Genomic DNA, 13,620 nt, shown 5'->3' on the forward strand with positions numbered 1-13,620 from the left:
CTATATACGTTCGCCATTTTGTATCGGATTTATGTAATATTAATACTTGAGTATAAATAAAATTATTTGGAGATGTATTCTGGATTGAGAGCCTCATGCGTCATGCCTGCGTGGACCGACTGCAAGTAACCATGATTATGGAAAATGCTTTGTTTAAAACTTGGCAAAGTTATGTTATGGTTAAAATAAGTCTTTTAGAAGGCTTTCTAACCTATCATTACAAAATTCAATTCAATTGAACGGTGACTCAATATACATTTTTTTAACTACCAAACCGATCACCTTATGCTGAGGACATTCAGCAGGCAGCTGATGAACACGTCATCATTATCAACAGCAAATGACATAACTGGTGAAAATGAAGCTGTTAATAAATACCAGTAACTATCTTTTAAAGGAGACCTTTATATTTTATCTTTATCTTTTAAGGACATATGCATGAAGCTATTATAATATTACGGTTCCAGAGAATATTGAAATATTATATCCCAAAGGAATATTACAATGATGTGTAATTAATAATAATTTTGTGAGCTTTAAGCTATTTAATGTTAATTTTCTACTACCAGCTCTGCGAAGTATAATTTCTAATGAAACGTAACGGATAATTTTCAAGTTTCCAAGAAATTCCCATTAGATGGTACTTAATTTCCCAATCTTTGGGTTAAATGGGAAATTATTTCATGAGAGAAATACGACACAATTATTGTGGTTTGACAAAAGATTCTTCGTAAATAATAAACCGAATTTGTTTCTATAATACTAAGACATTTTGAAAGTAACAAGACTAAGTAGTGAATAATAAAACTTTACAGACGCGAAAGTAATTAAGAAAAAGATTAAGGAGTAAAAAGTAAAAGTTCAAATAATGTAACTTTGTTTCTGTACGGCCAAAGTTTGTTACGAATTCATGCTTTAGTGAGCAAGATGTAAACAACATAATCGTTAGAGATAATTATAAAATACTCTTTTTGACTACTTATGAAAAAATGCTTATACTTAGGTATTATCTTTCGGAGTAGCAGCTAAAGCAAGTTTACCCTTTTAGGGAACGGAGAGTAAACTTTGCGAAAGAATAAGAAGGATTCTCCGACCAGGCGAGATGATCATGACTGGCGGGTTTTCTGCCCATAAGTTGTTCGTCAAGATAAAAAATCAAAGCATTTATTTCAATTAATCCTAAATTAGGCAATTTTAAAACGTCAAATTGAAGCTTGGCGCTAGGAATTTCTATCCATGTTTATTCGCATGTAAATGTATGTGTAATGTAAGATTTATGGTGAAAAAGCACCCTCAGCTCAAACCTGTCATTGATTGTATTCAAAGTTCTATAGTAATCTTGTCAACCTCAAATATCATGCAAAGCGGTCGCACTAGATACAATGACTGTGAACCAAAAAGGTTACATTAAACAGAACGCAACATTAAGGACTTGCTTCACAATATCTCGATAGCCGCTATGTATCAGATAACTGGATTAAGAACGTATTTTGTATGCAGTATCTGTCACATAGGTTTATCGGGCACTTATATGAAGGTGGTGAAACAGGCGCTAAACCTTCCGGAATTTAATGCTTTAAGAGATAACATATAAAAGTCGCTCGTCTACACAGCCTTGATTGAAACACGTGTCACAAATAAAATAGTAATTCCTTTTTATTGTCAAAGCATCGCATCTCTCTCATCCATAAGGCTGAACCAATCAAATAAACATAAACATCGTATTCGTCCGTTTACTGTGTTCCCTTAATTTATTATTTACAACAAAAGTCGTCAGAACTACGCCCGCTTTTGGGAATTTCCCAAATCGGAAGTGAACTATGAAATATGAAAGTGTATTGCTTCGAGCTATTATTCCCTTTTATATCGTTGTTGTTATTGAACCTAATGAAAGTTTGATTGCCAAACATTAATGAGTGCACGGGCGGTGCGGTGCCTGGGCAAACTGCAGCCGCGCAAGCGGGTAACGTGAGTTTGATTCTCGCAAGGAACAACTCTTTCTGTGATGTACAAATTGTTGTTTCGGGTCTGGGTGTCATGTGTATGTGAACTTGTTTGTTTGTAAACACACCCACAGACACAGAAGAAAATCCTAGTTGGGGGCAACTTAGTAAAAGGAGCAAAAAATAATATTATATAATATGTTCCTTACATAATGATCGTTAACAAGCAACAAATACCCGAATGGGTATTATTGCTCGAATGAGCAATAACCTCTACTCATCATGGAGAAGAGTCCAATAATTTGTCACGTTTGTGTAAGAAAAAAATAGCCTCTACTCCGTGTGTGAAGAATTGTTTATACGCTGTTGATGTGAAGTGAATATGTGATAGGCAGTTACTAAGCACTAGGCCCTTATACGCAGTCGACGTAATGTGATAACAAATCAAAAACACTAAAGACTACATTACCAAAATAAACACCAAATCCTAATTAATTCTACGAAACAAAAACTACCAGATTAATTTCGCAACAACAACATTAAGGACCGAATAAAATCCTCGTCCATTACGTACACTAACTTTTCCCAAACATTGGGTCCAATGGGAATAAAGTTTTACTGCATTCCCATTAGCTACGCCGTATTATCAAAAATAAAGTAACTTGGATGCGGATAGCAATGCCCAATGGTACGGAAAACGAATGGAGCCAGTGTTTAATAAGTCCAGAAATTCATTCATTCATAATTCTAGAACTTCGTTCATTTCATTCATTTCGTTCATTCGGTGGCTTTGTGATCGGATTTATACTTCGCATATAAAATGGAATGAATTATTACTTCCAATGGATTATGATAGCTGTCTCTGGAGGGTAGCTCATTGTACAAGGAAGCTTGAAGCGAAGCGCTTCGTGCGAGTGGGTGGAATATCTACCATGAAGCGGTGACGCCTCGCCGATTGTCTTGTGGTTCGATGATGAAAAGGACTAGGGGGAATCAAGTTGTGCAATTCCCCCGCACACTCTCCGAAATGTATCCGGTAAAAAACGAAAAGGCTTATATTATAACTTTTGTTAGAGATATCGTATTTTCGGATTACACACCTAACAATTTTACGAGGAACTCTACTAGTTTCAAGCCACGGCTTATATTCTTGAGCAGTATTTCACGACACACGACGCGGCGACACTAGTAATGCGACGATATATAGGTTGGTGAATAAAAACGACGTTAAATTTAAAAGATTTTCTATTTAATCCCTAAGGTTGACTAATAGAGAATGCCATATGGCATTAAGTTCGCTCAAGGTACCACTATTATACTGTATTGAGTACATTAAAGATTACATAAATAAATACATTTCACCTACACTAACAATACAATAAATAATTAGTTTTTATTCCGCTTGTGGAAGTATTTTCAGCATGCGGTGTGCAGCACCACCCTCCGCAATTAAATGCTCACGCAACAGAGGTGCAACACAAAAACACATGCACGCCACGCCACAAAACACTCGATATATGTTTCGCTCCTCCTCGGAGCATCTTTAGGAGTTGTCGACTCGGCGACTCCCGCAGCTCGAATTCAAACCAACACACCGTGGAATAAAACCTAAAAATTTATTATATTGTTAGTGTAGTAGCATAGATTTCCGCAAAGTAACGCCTGATTCTATTCTATAAATGTCAACCATCTTAAAAGGCTCCTCCAAATTTAGGAGCGGTTGGTGCAAATAGGCATCACTTTCTCAAAAACAGTTGCTATAAAATATTAGATGTTAGAATTGCGACTACCAGTAGCTCCTTATCTATAAACTGACGAACATTATCAAGAACAATGCCAGCTGAGTATCCCTGGTCTGGTGCTAAACTTATCTTTGAAAGTAACCCGAGCAGTTTTATCGACACACTTTTTGAACTAGTTGAGATATCTTTCCCTGAAATGTAGAGAGAAAAGACGATCTTTAAAGAAAAAATATTCGGTTTTGGAAAAACGTTACGTAAGAGGAAAAAATACAATTTTTTTTTTTTGTTTACATGACATTTTATTTAAGTCGCATAAAAAATTGATTTATAAATAAGTAATAATAGTAGTGTAAATTGTGTACATTAAAAATATTATAAGAATAAACAGTAGGGGCGAGATCTTTATGCGTGGGCCGCAGCTCTGAGGATCTTGGTAATCTAATATAATGCAATTTTTTGTATGCAAATGTTGATACCTGCATTGAACAAGCATAGTGATTAATGCTCAAACCTAGATACAAGAAGAAGCCTTTGGTCAGCAATGGCGACGTATAGGCTGTTGATGTGATGTGATAATAAATTACTATTAAAGTATTGTTTAGTTCAGTAACTGTAACGGTAACGTCGGTTTTATTACGATAATAAACATTGATTTTATTTTGTTACAGGAACGAAAGGACTGGATACAACACTTCTACTGATACGCTGGTAAGTAAAAAAAAAATATTTAAAAGAAAAAAAAATTAATTCCTCTTCGCAATCAACTGAATAATATCTCAACTGCCACGTCAAAAAAAAACAAAACTAAAGAGAAATCACAAATTTCACGAATTGCTGACTAAAAACAATTTCAATTCCCAACTTCCCAATTAATGGAACTTTTCCCATTCCAAATTTAAAAAAGCAAATTCCAAGAAAAACAAATTCCCATCTCGCCCTGAACATCTGAAACCACAGAGTAGGAAAATTTGTTCACTAAACGTACATATCTGAACAGTTTAACATAATTTATGTGGTTCCCGAAAAGAATTCTAAATAAAATATTTACTATCTGTCTGTCAGTAACATCGTAAAACGAGTCGAATCGGTAAGAAACGGAATTAGAAAAACCGCCAGGTGCGTACCGTGATTCGCGTTTTGAAGGTTCCGTAGAGAAAATTAACAGGAAAATTTAAACTTAAGCCACAGTATGGTGCAACCGCAGCGTTTTTTAACCGCATGACGTTTTTAGACAAATTATACATAAAAATCTTTTTTATGTTACACTGTTTTACATAGTCTTATTATTATATTGTATGATCATCAAGATTAAGAGAGTTACCAAATTCATATTGAATATCAGAGTTACCGCTTGTATCAATACCATGACTTGAAATACAACGCCTCTATCGGTCACTTATGGAACTATTTGCCATACAAAATTTAAGCTAGCGATGTCGACAAATATATCAAATCATGATTGTTAAGCGCCATCACTAGAGTAGTGTTACACAAAATTTGACCTAAACACACAAACAGGTCAAGCTAAATAAAACAGTTTAAAAATGAATACAATATTTTTCCCGCGACAATACTTAAAACCGTGAGAAGTTACAAAATGGAGGCGTAAAACACCACTACAATAATAATTTATAATTAATATTCCATGAAGAACTTCGCGATAAAACTTAAATTTGAAAAAATATCGCGTGGTTTAGCTAAACCACGTTTATATTATAAATATCGTAGTGCGTGCGCTATTTACGCAAATAAGACGATAAACCGCTCGTGGAAAAAACCCGCAGTGCGACCTTAGCTATTTTTTTAATCCTCATGGACTTCCCACGTCGTGGGGACGACGGAGGAGCATGCCGGTCTCTTACCAGCTAAAACCACCCCGATGTTCCTCCACTGCCTCTGACCGTGATCTTTACTACGGAATAAGCGTAAACGCAGGGATCACCTAAACGGTACGGCCATTTTTTGTACACACCTGATGATACCTCAAAAGGACCTCGGGTTTTTGCGGAGCCCCACACCCGACAGGCTGGGAACTACCACAACATTTGCAGCAGGTCCCATCACATTAGCAGCCATGGAGGCTGCACCCTTCCTTCGAGTGGCACGTGTGGAACACTACGCTAATGCCTTTGTTAAGGGGAAATCATCCAATCAATGACTTCTCTCGCTTTAGGCTAAGGCGACGGGAAGACTACTGCTAAAAACCACCTCGCCTACTCTTTCTTTTCGAGCTGGAGCTACGTTAAACCCGCCAGGTAGTCCGCAGCTCCGGCTACAAAAGCAGAAGCAGCTTACCACTGTTTCCTTAATCGTTTAGTTTTTATACAGCATCCCTTGCTAATTATCTTCCTTTTTTCTATCCCCATTATTAAATAGTAGATCCCTAAGGCTTCGAGCAAAAATAGCTACCATTGTTATTCTGTGTGTAATTCTACTTAGGAAATGTTAAGCTCAAACGTTTTACAGTCAACCTAATTTGCATTATGGCCTTAAATAAACTAGTTAGGCATTCGTTCTGTAGTTGTGGGATATTATTCGATGCCCTTTTTCATTTGTACGTACAGTCAGTCAAATTGTTTGGTATGTAGATCGAATCTGTACTCTTAGTATGAGTTGGCTTTGCTAGCTCACGCTCAAAAATAGTATTTTCAGCGTTAATCGATTAAGATAAAAATAATCCAATCTTATCTTCTATGTTTATGGTATAAGCCGGTAAACGAGCAGACGAATCACCTGATGATAAGTAACGTAATGCCGCCGCCCATGGAACCCGAAACAGCAGAGGCGTTACAAGTGCGTTGCCTGCCTTTGGGAGTTTAGGAATTTAAAGGTTGTTGGGGAATCATAGATTTTGAAGATTTAGAAGGGGGGTAATTGGGCGTTCGGTAACCTCACTCACACAACGCAAGCGTTGTTTCAGTTTTTTCTGTGATCGGTCGAGCCGGCCCATTCGTGCATGGCTTTTCCACACTGAAAAAAGTTTTTTAAGGACCTGACAATGCTACAAAATAAATATAGAATTGATGTACATTTTAACATGTACATACAGTGTAAATCCTAAATATTGAGTTTGGCATCTCCGACGGAGATCCGTCAATTATAACCGATATTTGAATAACAGCATTGCATACCAAATATCCTGACTGGCTATACAGCACGGAACCCTAAACGCGGTACTAAATTAGTTAGACAAGATTTATCGATGGGTTTGTATACAGACCGCTCTGCTTATGTACTGCAAACTTTATGTACTGAACGCTTGCAGAATTTTTACAACGGTAGGAAAACGTTTGAGCTTTGAGATTAGTGTTCTTTGAAAATACATTATTATTAATAAATCATAGGTTTGTTGTATTCATTATACTTAAAAACAATATATACAGTTGTAAATCCTAGGTAATCCGCAGTTTCGCATCAATCTGCCCTACTCGGCCCCATATGTAGTGTTCTGATGGCTCGTTGAAGTGCGCGCGGAACGCGACCATAGAAAGGTTCCGAATCCATGTGGAAATCACTTTCCGTACGCACGCGTCTGGTTTTGGTCAGGCGGAGCTACCCTTGCTCGCCTAGTGTCAATGATATAATCCGTTAATGATCATTTGGCTAATAATCGATTAAAAGCAATAGCCATTAATAGCCAATTTTGGCTGATAACCCTGCTATTAATGTTATTTTACTGATTGCTTCATGGTTTTCAGGCTTAGGACTGTCAGATTAGACTTCATTTTCATCATCTTTCTTTATAGTAAATAAATGTGCAATTTAAAAGTAGGCTTGCAGTTGCAGGCCTACTCTTATTCAACGAAAAGCGAATTTCGTCCGCAACTTCGCAGATTTCGTACTACAATTCTATTTATTGCGAACTTTCCTAAAATGAACGAAATGAAAATAAATAATAGGTTTTGATATGAAATTAAAAATAAAACGTTATTTCAAGTAAGTCTATCAGTAAACCAATAAAAACTTTAAACGAAACTTCGGATTCGAGAACCGGAGTAGGCCCCCGTTCATTAGTCACAGATATTTCATCGATTTTATGTTGGATAGAAAGGTTCCGAATCCATGTGGAAATCACTTTCCGTATCTATACTTGACGGTCTGTTTTCCAAATTCCAGTTGTGTGATATAACCTACGTTTGCGGGGATGAAACTTTTAAAGGGGGAAATCATCCAATGACTTCTCTCGCCTTAGGTGAGGCGAGAGGGAGTGACTCTTACTGACAAAAAACCACCCCGTTCCTGTCTGCATTTCCAACCGGAGCTCCGGTAAACCCGCTAGGTAGTCCGCAACTCCGGATCAGGCATCACCCCTACTGGGTCCCAGCTGTGGTGGTCTGATGGCTCTTTGAGGCGCGCGCGGAACGTGATGCGCCGCACGCACGGGTCGGGTTCTGGTCGGGCGGCGAGCTACCCTTGCTCGCCGACGAAGGAGGAGACGGCATCCCAGTCCCCCTCGCTCCGCACCATGGTCTGAACCAATGCCGGACGCTTGAGGTCACCGTCACCGACCACATCCCTGAGGACACGGCGGTGCTCAGCCCACGTAGGGCAAACCGCCACCGTATGCTCCACCGTGTCCTCCGGGCGGTCCTCACAGTGATGACACCCGGGCGTTTCCTCCCGCCCAATCAGAAACAGGAACCTACCGAAACTCCCATGTCCGGTAAGCACCTGCGTCAGGCGGTAGGTGAGGACGCCGTGGTGCCTCTCAAGCCACTCCTCAAAGAGGGGACTTATCGCTGCAATGACAGCGAGCCCAGCCCTCGGTTGCGACAGTCGTTGCTGCCATTCCGCCATGAGATCGCGCCGGAACCCGCACTAATCTGGCGCGGCAGTTTTACGTCGGCGAAGCAAGCCACGGCAGTAGTGTTAGCCTCCTCTCCGGAGATTGCGATATGCTCAAACCTTCTCTTTGTTGGCAGAAGCCTTCGGTCAGCAGTTGGCAACTTACAGGGTTTTGATCGGAAGTGCGCATGCATGTTACCTACTATCGACTCAAAATAGCTAATAACTAACTTACTTAATGTACCTTACATTTTTACGTATCGGTTAAAATTATTTTATAGGTAAAATTAATTAATTAGGTACATATATGGTTAAATCACAAAGCGATGTGTCATTGACAAAAAATATAATTACTATTGAGTAATTATATTTTTTATAGTATTGGATCTCTAAATTAACAAAACTGAATTTCCCGTGAATGTGAAAAATGTGTACCTATTTATTTTATTATTAACACTTTTTCATATACAAATAGTGAAAATAAATAAAAAGAATAACAATATGTTGAATCACACTGCGTACACGCACACAATTTATGTTTACACCCACAGATTTTACAATAAAACAAAAAAAGCATTTATTTTTCTAACTATACATTAATAGCAGGGTTATCATCCATTGGTAGGCTATTAATGGCTATTAATGGATTATAATCGATAATAACTCAAAGTAGCCGGCTATTTACCCAACACTATGCTCGCCATCCGCAGACGCCCTGAGCAAGCGTGGTTTAATATGTGGTGAATGTTCAAACCTTCTCTGTGTGAGAGGAAGCCTTTGGTCACCAGTGGACACTTACAGGCTGTTGAGGTGATGTAATACACACATAACACATACATATCTATAGTATACATCGATTAATAGCAAGTAATCATCCAAAGTACATTACTTTTGTGGCTTGACATTGGAACAGTAACGTATATCTCTTGACTAAAATATAATACGTTCCACATATTAGACGCTTAGAAATGGAGCATAGATATCACAACTAGACGTTAAATGACCTTGGAGCTCTCTCTATGAAGGTCTTCATAATCTTAGAAGTACGTTTTGAACGACTAGATTCATAAACACGCGCCATCTTTGTGTACACACAGCTGCTGATGTCTTAAACTCTTATTGGATTTTCCCTTATAAAATGCTCAGCATGAACCGTGTCTAAATTGGTACAAGGTTAATATTATTAATTCTAACCCTTCTTGTCTAGACAATAAGGTCGGGGAAATAAAGCTCTGCTAATTATGTATTCGTAGAGTGTGATGTATTTTAAATGTAGAAGAGCCATGCTTCGACATGAATAGGCCGGCTCGACCAGAGTGATACCACGGCCTCATAGAAAACCGACGTGAAACAACGCTTGCGTAGTGTTTCGTTGGGTGAGTGAGGTTACCGAAGGGCCAATTACTCCCCTTCCCAAACTTGATGAAATGTGAAAGTCTGTTTGTTTGGATGTTTGTCCGTCAATCATGCTGAAACTATTGAACGGGTTTTGATGAAGTTTGGAATACAGACAGGGTATGAGCTGACTTTGGTGATAGGATACGTTTCTTTCCAACGCAACGCGAAGCCGCTGGCAGAAGCTAGTGTTTAATAAAAACCATCAAATTTAAAATAAATAAAAAACAATTGCTTTGGAAAGGCACTTACACTTGTCTAAGCACCCTGGGTAGATAAACACATGGAGCTATACAAATCTAGTTTATCATGATCTCGCTTTGTATAATCTTTCCACGCATTCGACGGTCAGTTTATACTGGGCAGGTTATCTTAGCTTGATGTTTTCAACATGAATAATTTATTTCTACAAAAAAATACTTTAGGCGCCTAATTCTACGCAGTTACAGAATACTCAATACTACGAGGGAAAACAAAACTTAACTAAAATAACAAACAACATCGTTTCGACCTAAAGGTAAGCGTCCACAGACCCGCATCGTATGCATCGGACGCATCGCACGCAACGGATTTTAGTTTGTCTTGTATAGAAACTCATACAACTGCGTCCACTAATCTGAAAAAATAAAAATTGATGAATTATTTCTAGGAAGGACCATCGCCTTAAGGTAAGCGTCCACTAATCCGCATCGTACGGACCGCTCATGGGTAATGCGTACCAATGACGTTATGCGCAATGCCGATGCCAAAACTCCGAGTGAAAGTGACATCGGCAATATGATAGCTAATACTCGCGTCGGCAACCCGAACACTGCCGATACTAGAATTGAAACTTAAAACGGGATATTTACCATGTTAATGACCATAATATGTCAGTTTAAAAACTGCCGATACCGTGGACGCAGTCTGAAAAATTAATCCGTTTGATGCGATCCGTCCGATGCGTACGATGCGGGTCTGTGGACGCTTACCTTAAGACGACGGTCCTTCCCAGAAATAATTCATCAACTTTTCAGATTATCTGTGGATATCGGAGCCGATTTTATCAAAACTTTTTATCCATGCCCCGGATACTTGTTTAATGTGTTTCGTAAGGCTAGTAATTGGTTTATGTACCTAATAGAATATTAAAGTCAAAACAATTTGTATTAGGTACTTCTATTTGTGGAGATTTACTACTTTAATATAAGTTTGTAGATAGGTAAATCTTGTAGCAAGAATGGTTTTTACGAAATAATAGATATTCTTCAAAAAGACAGCTAAAGGTCTACAATGGATTCATGACAGCCAAAAATAGAATAGAATAGAATTGATTTATTTATTTGCAACATATTTATCTCTTCGAAAATTATTGCCCTTTATATTTTTTATTTTAAAATAAATTACTCTTTCGCCTTTGGCGAGGCGAGAGGGACTGTCAGACTCTGACTGACTAAAAACCACCTCATCCCTGCTTCTGCTTTTCGAGCCGGATCACCTATAACCCTCAGCTCCGGGTAAATAATGCCCTTGACGCCAATATTTCTAAAATACAAAAATAAAACGAAAAATTCATCACCAGAAAAAATACAAAAAAAATCTTTTTAACGAAAGAAATGGCCGAATAAACAAATAAATAATTCAAAAAGTGAGAGTGCGATTCACAAGCTAAAATATTCAACAACCCTTCTGTACAAAATACGCATATTATCGCACGTCATACAAAAAATAACAGCCCTCTGAATATCTTCAAACAATTCCATTATTTTTTAAAACCTTCGTGAATAAGATTTCGCAATTACCTACGGGATTTTGTTATCGTATTTATGGGGGACATAACATAACATTTTCACGTGTTATTATTGCCAACTGGTGTATGTTACAATGGTGTATCTAATGTATGCTCGTTTTTCGCGTTTATTATAATAGTATCATATAAATGTTATCTAGTCACAAAGAGACGATTTTACTCTCAGCATGAGAAATTTTTTAAATAGAAAATTCTAAAATAGCGTTGCTTCATTTTGATTGGGGAATATCGCGTTTTATGTTTTGATTACGTGAATTATAAACATCACGTCTCTAAGTACTCAGGCGTCACATAAAACCGACCTTTCGTTGTGTGAATGAGGTAACCCAATTACCGCCCTTCCCAATCTTTCCAATCCTCGATTCCCCAACAAAAATTCTAACCCCCAAAAGGCCGACAACTTGTAACGCCTCTGGTGTTTTGGCTGCCCATGGGTAGCGGCGATTGCTTACCACGAGGTGATCCGTCTGCTCGTTTACTGGCTTATACCATAAAAAAACATGGTTATTTTGTATACCCACTCGGGAGAAACATTTTACAAAACAGTTATCTTCGTTTTACATCGACTTTATACTCTACAGAGTACACAATACATTCCTAGTTCATTAGTCTAATTACCATTTATTGAACAAACCATTCAGGCCGCTTATCTCTCTGCTATTTTCGGTATTTCCTTATTGCAAAGATTTTCAGCAGAATTTTTAATTGTACTCGTTATGAGTATTAATCTTATCCTTAATTCATTCGTCTTAATCTGCAAAATTTGTTTGAACTAGACACTAAGTGAATTGCCGTCATTAATACCTTAATGTCGTGGTGGCCCGAAGGTTTAAGACGCCTGCTTCTCAAGCATGAAGTTGCGGTTTCGAAACCTACCAACGGCAAGTACTAATGTGACTTTTACCGAGCTATATGTACTTTCTAAGATTATTTAGACAAACGGTGAAGGAAAACATTGTGAGGAAACCTGTAAGGCTACTCCGGTTCTCGAATGCGAAGTTTCGTTTAATCTTCGGCCGTAGGTTTTATTGATTTACTAATAGAATTACTTGAAATAACGTTTTATTTTTAATTTCATATCAAAACCTATTTATTTGTCTTCATTTCATTCGTTCATTTTTGTTCACGAAACTTTGCAATAAATAGAATTGTAGTATGCAATCTGCGATGTTTTTTCGTTTGTTCGTTCGTTCGTTCGTTGAATTAGAGTGGTCTTATAATATTATCTCATTATAAGTTTGAAATCGCCAACCCGCATTAAGCAAGCGTGGTGATTAATGCTCAAACCTTCTCGTGCGAGAAGAGGCCTTTGGTCAGCAGTGGCCACTTATGTATAGGCTGTTGGTGTTACACTAATTATCTATTCCCAACCATTGGGTTAAATGGGAAAAAATAATCTAGACGTTGGGAAAATTTAAGTCAACTAACCATTACCGTTTTAAAGTTTACATTATGTCCGAAGCAGGCCAAGAGTCTAACCTCTAGACGTCATACTCTTTTCTTAAAGCCAAGGTATTCTTTTATTATTCCTTAGTTGTCAGAGACAGCGGTGTTTTTCCGAGACCCCTTTTGTTTTATGTGCGCCTAGTACTCTAATTATTCAAGCTCCGTGACAGTTCTTAGCAAAGTTATGCTTAGTAGTACTTAGACTTGATTATTTCTTTTTTGTTATGTATGTACATACATTTAGGTAAGTAGTAAAGGGCTGAAAGGGCTGAAAGTACTTATGTAATCTTTTTGTTTAGTATAGTCTTTACTTAAAGTCTTTGTTCACATTAATATTATAAAAAATGTTATTTGCCAATCACGCTGAAACTACATTTCGATTTTTAATGAAATATGGTATTTTTTTTAAACGGTGTGTGACACTAAGTTTTTCTTCTATGTCATGAGTGCTTTTACAAATATACAAGTTCACATACACAACACACCCAGACCCATGCCGTCGAATATGAAGTGACTTGGA

The 13,620-nt window shown here is 37.8% G+C and overlaps 1 protein-coding gene across 2 annotated transcripts in view; it reads left to right on the forward strand.

The window, feature by feature from the left end:
• LOC118276693 (sex peptide receptor) overlaps window positions 1-13,620 on the forward strand; it is a 320,099-nt gene that overhangs the window by 249,923 nt on the left and 56,556 nt on the right. For both annotated transcript variants that reach the window (XM_050699791.1, XM_035595133.2), the window contains one exon: window positions 4,354-4,393. The gene's annotated coding sequence lies outside the window, so the exon portion shown is untranslated. The remainder of the gene's footprint in view (window positions 1-4,353; window positions 4,394-13,620) is intronic.

The sequence above is a fragment of the Spodoptera frugiperda genome, chromosome 17, assembly GCF_023101765.2.
Source record: "Spodoptera frugiperda isolate SF20-4 chromosome 17, AGI-APGP_CSIRO_Sfru_2.0, whole genome shotgun sequence".
Taxonomy (NCBI): Eukaryota; Metazoa; Arthropoda; class Insecta; order Lepidoptera; family Noctuidae; genus Spodoptera; species Spodoptera frugiperda.